This window comes from Chelonia mydas, chromosome 23, assembly GCF_015237465.2.
Source record: "Chelonia mydas isolate rCheMyd1 chromosome 23, rCheMyd1.pri.v2, whole genome shotgun sequence".
Taxonomy (NCBI): Eukaryota; Metazoa; Chordata; order Testudines; family Cheloniidae; genus Chelonia; species Chelonia mydas.
The window spans coordinates 1,533,707-1,543,216 of record NC_051263.2 but is presented as its reverse complement, the minus strand read 5'-3'; the positions used below and the strand labels follow the sequence as shown (position 1 = coordinate 1,543,216).

Genomic DNA, 9,510 nt, shown 5'->3' with positions numbered 1-9,510 from the left:
AGGTGTTAAGGACACAACCCCTTTCATCAGCTTAACCGTGGGCATGTTGGCAGGGTGGGAGGAATTTAAACCTTCTCCTTCCATGGAGCCCTGGCGAGTTTGTTCAGGTGGCCTTTCAAGCAGAAATAAAGACACAGAGGAAATATAAAGAGCCTGGCTTTGCAGTAGCTAAATTGGGCCAAATTCTGCCCTTTTGAGAGCAACCAGAGCAGGAGAAATGTTTGTTTTCGCCACCGTCCTTCTGGCTGCCATGTCTCGTGGTGAAAGACACCAGAGAGGTTTGCTGCCCTCCTGGGCCATGCGCTATGAAGCTTGGGAAAGCCCCTAGAATTTCAGACCTAGCCAGAAACAACCACCAAATGAGCCTCTAAGAGATGCACTCTCCAAACACTCTTCGCTCCAAACGCTGGTCGTTACCCTGAATGCACCTTCCTTTCCGGTAAAACTATTCGCAAATTCTCCCCCATGCAGCAAGAGGAGTTTTCTGTAGTTATTAAAAACATTGTGGATGGATGAATTGGAAAACTTGGACTTTTCAGGTGGCCTGAAAGAAATTCCCGGGACATCCTATGGAAAACGGGATTGTCTCAGGAAAACTTGGCTTCATAGATTTTAAGACCAATAATGACTATTACGATCAGTTCATTTGACCTTTACGGAGCCCACTAACTTGTGTCTAATGAAATGATCCGGTCAGAGAACGGCCCCAAAATAATTCCTAGAGCAGATCTTTCAGAAAAACATCCCGTCTCGATTTAAAAGTTGTCAACAGTGGAGAATCCACCACTTCCCCCAGGGAGTTTGTGCCCTAAATTTGTGCCTTATTTCTAATTGGAATGTGTCTGGCTTTAGCTTCCAGGAGTTGGTTCTGCCTTTCTCCTCTAGCGTAATGGGTCCGTTAGGCCCCGTGAACGTATTTATAAGCCGCGGGCAAGACACCGATCAATCGTTTTGATGAACCAAACGGAGCGAGATGCGTGAGCCTCTCCCAGCACGGCAGGTTTCCAACCCTCCGATTGTTGTTCCGGCTTTTCTCTGCTCTCAAGATGCAGAAACAGAACAGGAGGTAGCTCTCCCAGCTCTGCCCCACCCACACCCGCTGGCTAGTCCCTTTAATGACAGCAGCCCGGCCAGCCCCGAGCGTTCAGCAGATCAGGACTCAAAAAAAAATCACGGGACTGGCCGAGATTTGGGTTTGTTTTATTTGCTTCTGGTTTCTTTACTCGAGTCAAGTTTGTAAACTTTTCTCTATCACCCCCAGAGCTGGACAATTTTTATTTGTATTTGAGTTTAATGAAAACTTGAACCAAACTCACAAATCCGGCGCTCAGGACTTTGAAAAGAGAGAAGACCACCGTCCTGATTAGACACTGCAAGCGACGAGGCCGGCGAGCTCGTCTCACGTGTTCAAAGGCTGCGGGACACGAGGCTGTGAAAGGGGGAACCCGGCGGGATGGGGCAGCGGCTCGCTCAGCGAGGGACAGCCCGGAACTCGTAGGGACCTGGCACGTTCCTCAGGCCACTCATCAAGGGCGAGATGTCGATTTCCTCTGGGCGGGCGAGGGGTGTGAGGGCGAAGCTCTGCAGGACAGCGGTGAAGAAGAGGAAGAGCTCCATGCGGGCCAGGCCCTCGCCCAGGCAGATCCTCTTCCCTGGGGGGAAAGAAACACGGTGACGTCCGGGCCGTGCACGGGGGTGAGAGGCATTTCAGGATCCATCGCGCCCCAAGTCTCGGTTACCCTCTCCCTGCACTTGTGGCTCAGGCACCTTTAAGACCCCTTTCATGTTCCCTGTATTCTGGGGACCGGCCCCCAGTGTCAGTTACAGCAGCCTTGGGGCTGCTCTAACTCATGCTCCATCCCCTTTATGGGCCCTGGGGGGGCAGAGAATAGCCACAGCGCAGTGCACTCCGGCCACAACCCCAGTTCGCCCCCTATGGGTCCTGGGGGCAGAGAATAGCCACCGCAGCATGGGTGGTGGGTATCACAGGCTGGGGGAGGCTGTGTTTCCCCAAACAGCCTAGCATGGCCCTACCCACTCTCCGCCCCCAGGAGGGCCCCTGCTGCACTTCCCGGTGCTCTGCCTTGGCTCAGGCTGGGGCTGGCCAGCCTACCACTGGGGTGGCCCCTGGACTCTCAGGGGGTCATTTCAGCCCCACAGCGGCACAGAGGGGCCTGATCTCTCCTCGCAGTGACCCCAAGGCCGTGGAGCTAGGCTGTTACTCCATCCGAGGCCGGGGCTGGAGTAGACGTGTTAGTGGAGACTCAACCTGTCCCACTCCCGCTCCTCAGCCCCGGACCGGGCAGGCCACACGTACCCGTGGAGAAGGCCATGAAGGCGTCATGCTTTCGGAAACCTCCTCTCGGGTCCAGGAAATGGGCAGGGCCGAACGTGGCCGGGTCTTTGGACTGGGCGGGGTCGTTGTGAACGGAGAACGGTAGCAGGATGACGTTGGTGCCCTGGGCAGGGGAAACGCACAGCTCCAGCGCATGCATCCAGAGGATCTCTCCGCCCATCCATCCCCTGCTTATCCAGCCATCTTGATGTCCATCTATCTTTTAATCCATCCATCTGTCTTTCTGTCTATCCACCCATCCTATCCATCTTGACAGTCCGTCCATCTCTGCCCAAGCACGGCTGGATAGAGTCTGTCTTGGGTGGTTTAGACCCACCAAACACTGCCCCTCGGCAGGGGGTTAGACAAATTGTCCCTTGTGGTCCCTCTCAACCCTCTGGTTCTGTGATTCTACATCCATCTGGCTTCTCCACCCACTCACCGAGCTGTCCACACATCTGTCTGTCTGCCCATCCATTGCCTCGTTCTTCTGTCTGGCACTGGTGCAGCCATCCGTCCGTCTTGTCTGTCCATCCGTCCTCTCAGTCTGTCTGTCCATTTATCCAACGATCCACCCTCTAGCCACCTGGATCATTTTCTGTCCTTCCACCCCATCCATCCAGCTGGATTGTCCATCCATCCGTCTGTCCGTCTCTTGTCTGTCTACCCACCTACTCACGTGTCCCTCAGCCTCTCCAACCATCTATCTTTCCATCCCTCCACCTATCCAGCCATGCTATCTATCAGTGTACTTGTCTATCTACCCACCCGTCTATCCACCCATCCTATCTATCCATTCCAACGCACACCCCTCTCTCTGGCCATCCGTCCATCCATCCACCCACCCATCCGCCAGTCTATCCAGCCACGGTTCCAGCCGTTCCCTCTCCGCACACCCTTTGGAAGCTGACAAGAGGGGAGACTCCAGCCCTGGGGGGCAGAGCCATGTTTTCTTGCTCGAACGTGAGGAGGAGGGAAACCCCGTTACCTCTGGCAGCAGGAAACCCCTGAACCGGGTGTCCCGGGGAGCCCCATGGGGATCACGTCGCCGTACGCTGCACCTCGTGGATCACGGCGTCGGTGTGGGGCATGCGCGCCTGGTCGTCTACCGACGGGCTGCGGTGCCACCCCATCACCTGGTTGATCTCAGCGTGGACTTTTCTGCGGAGAAACAAGCGGGATGGGAAGCGGTTTCTGGTTGGGTGGGGCAGCAAGGACACGCTCAGTCTGGAGCTGAGACCTGGCTGGCGATTTCTACACCCGCCCTTTTAAAATATAGACAGTGGCTTGGATCACCCCTGACTGCAATGGGGGCAGGGCCGGATCCTGATCTCAGCCTCCTGGGGTCAATCCAGCGTCACCCTTGACTCCAGTGGGGTTGGGGCCAGATTCTGATCTTAGCTCCCCTGGGGCCAATCCAGAGTCACTCCTGACTGCAGTGGAATCAAGGTGAAACCTGGCTTCAGTTCCCAACTCAGACACAGACTCCCTGTGTGACCTTTGGACAGTCACTTGACACCCCCCCCCCCATCTCAGTTCCCCCTCTGCACGGGGGGCTAACCATCCTCCAGTCGCCTGAGTGCCTGGCCCAGAGGGGGCCCCGCATTAGGAATAACTTGAGTCCCCCCTGCCCCCGCCGCTCACCCTGTATCTCCGGGTACTTCATGAGGAGGAGGAATCCGTAGCGCAGGGTGGTGCTGACGGTCTCTGTCCCCCCGAAGAACAGGTTGTGTGTGGTCATCACCAGGGTCTCCCCGTGGAAGCAGCTCAGTGGGTCCTGGTTTTCCTGCAGGGGGAGGCATCCACACCTCCTCACTGGGGGCTGCCCAGAATTCGAACCCACAGTGCTCGGGTATCTCCCACCGTCTCCCCTTAGTGGCTGCTCCACTGATTCAGTTTCTGGGTCTACTGTTGCTGCCAGCCGAGGGAGCTAATCCCTTAGCTCAAGGAGCGGAGCCAGATGCTGTTAGCCCTGCATCTCCCCGGTTCAAAGCCCCCAGCTGGTGACAGCCTCTCTGAACAGCCAGGGGGCCCCGCAATGCTGGACTTTCAGGACCCCTGAAATATTTGGCAGAAGCACTTCTCATTTGCTGGGGGAAAGGACTGGGGCCTAGTGGCTAGAGCACAAAGCTGGCCTTCAGGACTCCTGGGTTCTATCTGCAGCCCTGGGAGGGGGTCTAGTGTTTAGGGTGCTGGAGGGGGACAGAGTCAGGACTCCTGGGTTCCATTTCTGACCTGCCGAGTGACTTTGGGCAAGTCACTTCCCTGTCCCTCCCCTGCCTCAGTTTCCCCCATTCTAAACTGTCCTGCCTCCCAGGGTGGAGCGCCACGAGAATTAAGCCGTTCATGTTTGCAGAGCGCTCCTCAAGCCGCGATTCTCCGGCAACGCTCCCCACATGGAGGGCAGGGCTGTGAGAATGTGATTCACCGGAGCTTCGGTTACAGCTCGGCCTCCTGCGACAGATTCAGGCGAGGCCCCGGAGATTATCTCCAAGCAGGCAGGAACCTGTACAGCTGCTGATGGAGCAGGGAGGGTCTCCAGACAAACTCCCCTCCCTACAAGTGCGGGGAGCAACTCGGGGCTGCTCGCGGGCCACTGGCCTGCGTGGCGTGCGGCTCTGCAGGGCCGGGCCAGGAGCTCGTCCCTTCGAAGATCAACCCCAAACAAAGCCAGTCGGCTCCTGCAGGCAAAGTGCCAGCCAAGGTCAGAGGCGGGGGCGAGGTTTTGGGCGAGGTGCTTGAGGCTTTTCTAAGCCACTTTAAAGGCGAAGGAGCCAGGAAGGCTGAGGGGGGACAGGATACACCCAGCCCATAGCAACAACATTTCAGCCAACCCCCCAACAACGGGAACACCGAGGAACCCCAGCCAGGGGCTTGCCCCACACTGCGCTGTGTGCCGTTCATCGTTATAGCTCTCAGGTGCATTACGGCAGCACCACCCCAGCCCCGGGCCAGGCGCTGTCAGGACACAAGACCACGAACCCCTGTGGCACCCAGAATCCCTCCTCCAACCAAAATCGGGCCCCCCCCCTTTGTTATAAGGACATGGGAAAAGTGAGAACATCGGCCCCGTGTCGGTAACAGTGTGCTGGGACACTATGGGCATGGTCACGGCTGGTTTTGTAAGCAAGCAGTTTTCAGGAGAGGTGAACCTGGGGACACATCGGACTCCGGAGAGGGGGACAGGAGCCTGGAAAGGTTGAGAGCCGGGGACCTAGCCCATCCCTGACAGGTCTTTGTCTGACCTGCCAGTGACGCCGATTCCACAATCTCTGGGCAAGTTATTCCAGGCCTTACCCAGCCTGACAGACGGGAAGCTTTTCCTAATGTCCAACCTACGCCGCCCGGGCTGCAGTTTAAGCCCGTTGCTTCTTGGCCTGTCCTCAGCGGTTAACGAGAACAATTTACCTCCCTCCTCCTTGTCCCAGCCTTTTACCGGCTTGAGAACAGCCCCTGACCGTACCTGCACTGCAGAGATAACAGTGGCTTAACCGGCCAGGTGGTGAAGGCATAAGTAGCTAATAATTAACCATTGCTTGAGCCACAGAAATGCTCTGGATTGACAACTGTTAAGAACATAAGAAAGACCAGACCGGGTCAGACCAAAGGTCCATCCAGCCCAGTAGCCAACGCCAGGTGCCCCAGAGGGAGTGAACAGAACAGGGAATGATCAGTGATCTCTCTCCTGCCATCCATCTCCACCCTCTGACAGACAGAGGCGAGGGACACCCTTCCTTACCCATCCTGGCTAATAGCCATTAATGGACTTAACCTCCATGAGTTTATCCAGTTCTCTTTTAAACCCTGTTATAGTCCTAGCCTTCCCAACCTCCTCAGGCAAGGAGTTCCATGGGTTAACTGTGCGCTGTGTGAAGAAGAACTTCCTTGTATTTGTTTTAAACCTGCTGCCCACTAATTTCATTTGGTGGCCCCCAGTTCTTATCTTATGGGAACAAGTAAATAACTTTTCCTTATTCACTTTCTCCGCACCACTCGTGAGTTTATAGCCCTCGATTGTACCCTAGTAACTAGTCGCTGCTGAAACTGAGGCATCATAGCAATGCTGAGGTTGATTTTTTTAAAATTCAGTGGTATGTTTCATAGCCCCTCTAGTGCTAATAAAAAGGGAGATTCCCCACTACCTCAAACAGCGGGCCTGGGAAACATGCCCCAGCCTTACCTGTTCCTCAGGATCCTGAAGCCAAAGAACCCAGGAATTTGGGCATCCAACTCACCCTCCACCGCCACCCCACCTGCAGGCATCTGTCACTTTCATTACCCAGCCCATGGCCATTAGATGCAGTCAGGGGCCCAACGCCCCGACCACAGCTGCTAATCTGCCCTGGATCAACCTGCAGTTCTCAGGCCTGGTCCTAAGGGGCAGTGGCAGGTGATGGAGAATCACTCCCATGCTGGATTTTCCAGGGGAGCTCCAGCTACCGAGGGGTTAACTCTGCCCCCCCCAAACACACACACACACACACACACACACACACACACGACCGCAGGCTGCTAATCTCAGCTGGGCCCCCATTCACTACCGCCTGCGAAATCCAGGTGCTCAGGGGTGCAAATTCCCTGCCCCCCTTCCAACGAGCGCCCCCTGCCCCCGAGACCAGACTCCCCCAGGGCCCTCGGCTGGCCCCCAGCACCTGAGCACCTCCCAGTCATTAGCACATTAATCGCCCCAGAGACTGGCACCTGCTGCATCCCAGGTGCGAGCAAGTTTGAAGCGAGGGGATAACCTGCTCCCAGGGAAGACGACTCCTGCCCCGAAGCAGACGGGTTTTGCTCTCGGGGTGGTTTTATTCCCGTTTTATTCCCATCTGCCAGGCAATAGGGTGCTCCGGCCCCCATCCTGCACTACATGTAGATCTGGAGTGACTCCACTCAGTCAGCCAGGCTGATCCGGATTGACGCCGCTGTAACTGAGAGCAGAAATCCGGCTCCGGAGCCGTGGGGCGCTTTCCCTCCGTGCCTTGACCCAGGGGGTAAGGGGAGTCTCTGGGCTGGTTTGCCCAACACCAGGGCCCCAGGGCAGGGCCGAGCGGGGAAGCTGGCACTGCCCAGGGATGAGCCACGGCCTCTGCCCGTGCCTGTTCTCAGAGCAACGGTGCCACCCCAGGGTCACCTGCAGCGTCTCGCCCCGTCCCCGTCAGCAGATGGTGGCGCCTTGCGAATCGCTGCGGGCGGAAGGAGCTCGCCCGGCTCCCCGGCACTTCCGTGCAGCTGCAGCTGGGGGCCAGCGCCCCCGTCATGTGCTGCCCGCCAGCAGCCAGGAGCAGCCAGGCCCCCGGGCAACCCAGCCACTAGGGACAGAACCCAGGAGTCCTGGCTTCCAGCCCCCTGCTCTAACCACTAGACCCCACTCCCCTCCCAGAGCCGGGGAGAGAACCCAGGAGTCCTGGCTCCCAGCCTCCCCCGCCCCCCACGCTAACCACTAGACCCCACCATTTCAATGCTGGCATCAGACCCCCCTGCCCTGAGTGCAGTGCCCGCCGGGGGGGGGGGCGCTGGCCAGCTGAGCAGTGCCCAGGTTCCACCCCCCCCCAAGTGCCGGGGGGGGGGGGAATGGAGGAGGCAGGGGAGCGGCTGCCATGAGGTAACTTTATTTCAGTTCGGGGGAGTCGCTCTCCTCCCGCCCCAGTCTCTGTCTCTCGCGTGGGATGAAATGAGCAGGAAGCTGGCGGTCTGCCCGCCCCGATCCGCCCTGAGGGGCCAGTCCCTCCCCCCGTCCTTGGCAGAGTCCAAGGCCCCCCACACCGATCCGAAGCCAGGGAGGTTCCCTGGCTGCCCCCGGGCAGCGCACAGGCGAGGGGCTGGGGGGCTAAGATTGGGGTCCCCCCTTGCCCACACTGGCCCCTCACCAAGCCCCTCTCAGCACAGGGCAGGAGGCAGTCCCCCCCAAAAAACAAGGGGTCCCCTCTGCCAGCCACCACCCCCCACACACACGCCTGGAACCCCATACGCCCCCAGTGTGCCGGCCCTCCCGACTCACCCCCCCAGCCCCGCCCGGGGGCCCTGGCGTGCCCCCAGTGCAATGTCCCCCCTCCGGTGCCCAGCGTGGGGGGCAGGGTGTTGGGGGGCTCCCCGGGCAGCTCCCCAGTCCGCGGGCAGCAGCAGCGGGCGTGAAATGGGCAAACCAAACACAAACACAAAGTAGCTCCGGGCCAGGGCCCCCGGCCGGCTCCGCGTCCGGCTGGTGCCCCTCGCCTAGGGCCCGGGCACCTGCACCCCCTTCTGCCCCGAGGCTGAAAGAGAGAGACGGGCTCCGGGAACGGGGCACGGGCCAGCCCCAGGTTCAGGGGGCAGGGATGGGGCACGGGGCCTGCCCCTGTAGGGGGCGCCAGCCCTGATCCAGCCCCACAGCGGGGGACAGGCTGGCTCACGGGGTCAGATGTGGGGGCGGGGCCTGTCCCCTCTAGGGGGCACCAGCTCCCATCCGCCCCAGGGCGGGGACAGGCTGGCTCAGGGGGGCAGGTATGGGGGCGGGGTCTGTCCCCTCTAGGGGGCGCCAGCCCTGATCTGCCCCAGAGCAAGGGCCTGGCTTGAGGGGCTCAGGGAGGGGGGCCAGGGTCTAGCTACGCTGTAAGTCACTTACCCGGCTGGTATTTGCCTTTGGCTTCCGCACGCTCCTGGCTCCAGACGGTGATGGCATACCTGGGCGGATGGACCCAGAGACACACAGACGGGGGCGGCCTGTTAGGGGCTGCGACAGAGACCCCCGGGGGTGGGGCTGTTCTACCTGGGGCAGCAAATGGCCCCCATCACCCCCACAGCCTGAACCCCAAAGCCACGGTTGGCCCAGAGCCAGGAAAAGAACCAGCTCCCCACCCTCTAACCACCAGACCTACTCCCCTCCCAGAGTCAGGAAAAGAACCCAGGAGTCCTGGCTCCCAGCCCCCCAAGCACTAGACCCCCCCCCAACATGGGGGAGAGAACCCAGGAGTCCTGGCTCCCAGCCCCTCCCCCACCCCCCCCAAGCACTGGACCTCAGCCCCTGGGGCAGCCACCAGCTGCATCTGCCCCATGGGAGAGACCCCCCCAGCCTGCGGAAGAGTTGAGGGGCACAAAGGAATCACCCCCCCGAGCAGGCAGGGGGTCGCTGGGGGTAGCCCCCCTTTGCCCCCCCTTCCCTGTCGCTGGCCGCGGGGGGGGGGCAGCAGTAGACACCC

At 59.5% G+C, this 9,510-nt stretch overlaps 1 long non-coding RNA gene across 2 annotated transcripts; it reads right to left on the bottom strand.

The window, feature by feature from the left end:
* Positions 1-2,345: 2,345 nt before the first annotated feature.
* Positions 2,346-9,146, bottom strand: LOC119564345. Of its 2 annotated transcripts, XR_006287211.1 has the most exons (4): positions 8,937-9,146; positions 3,980-4,121; positions 3,324-3,496; positions 2,346-2,459 (listed from the first exon to the last, which is right to left on the bottom strand). It is a non-coding gene; the product is annotated as an uncharacterized LOC119564345 (long non-coding RNA). The 2 variants fall into 2 exon arrangements; XR_006287210.1 differs by lacking the exon at positions 8,937-9,146 and having other exon boundaries at positions 3,980-5,990.
* Positions 9,147-9,510: the final 364 nt, after the last annotated feature.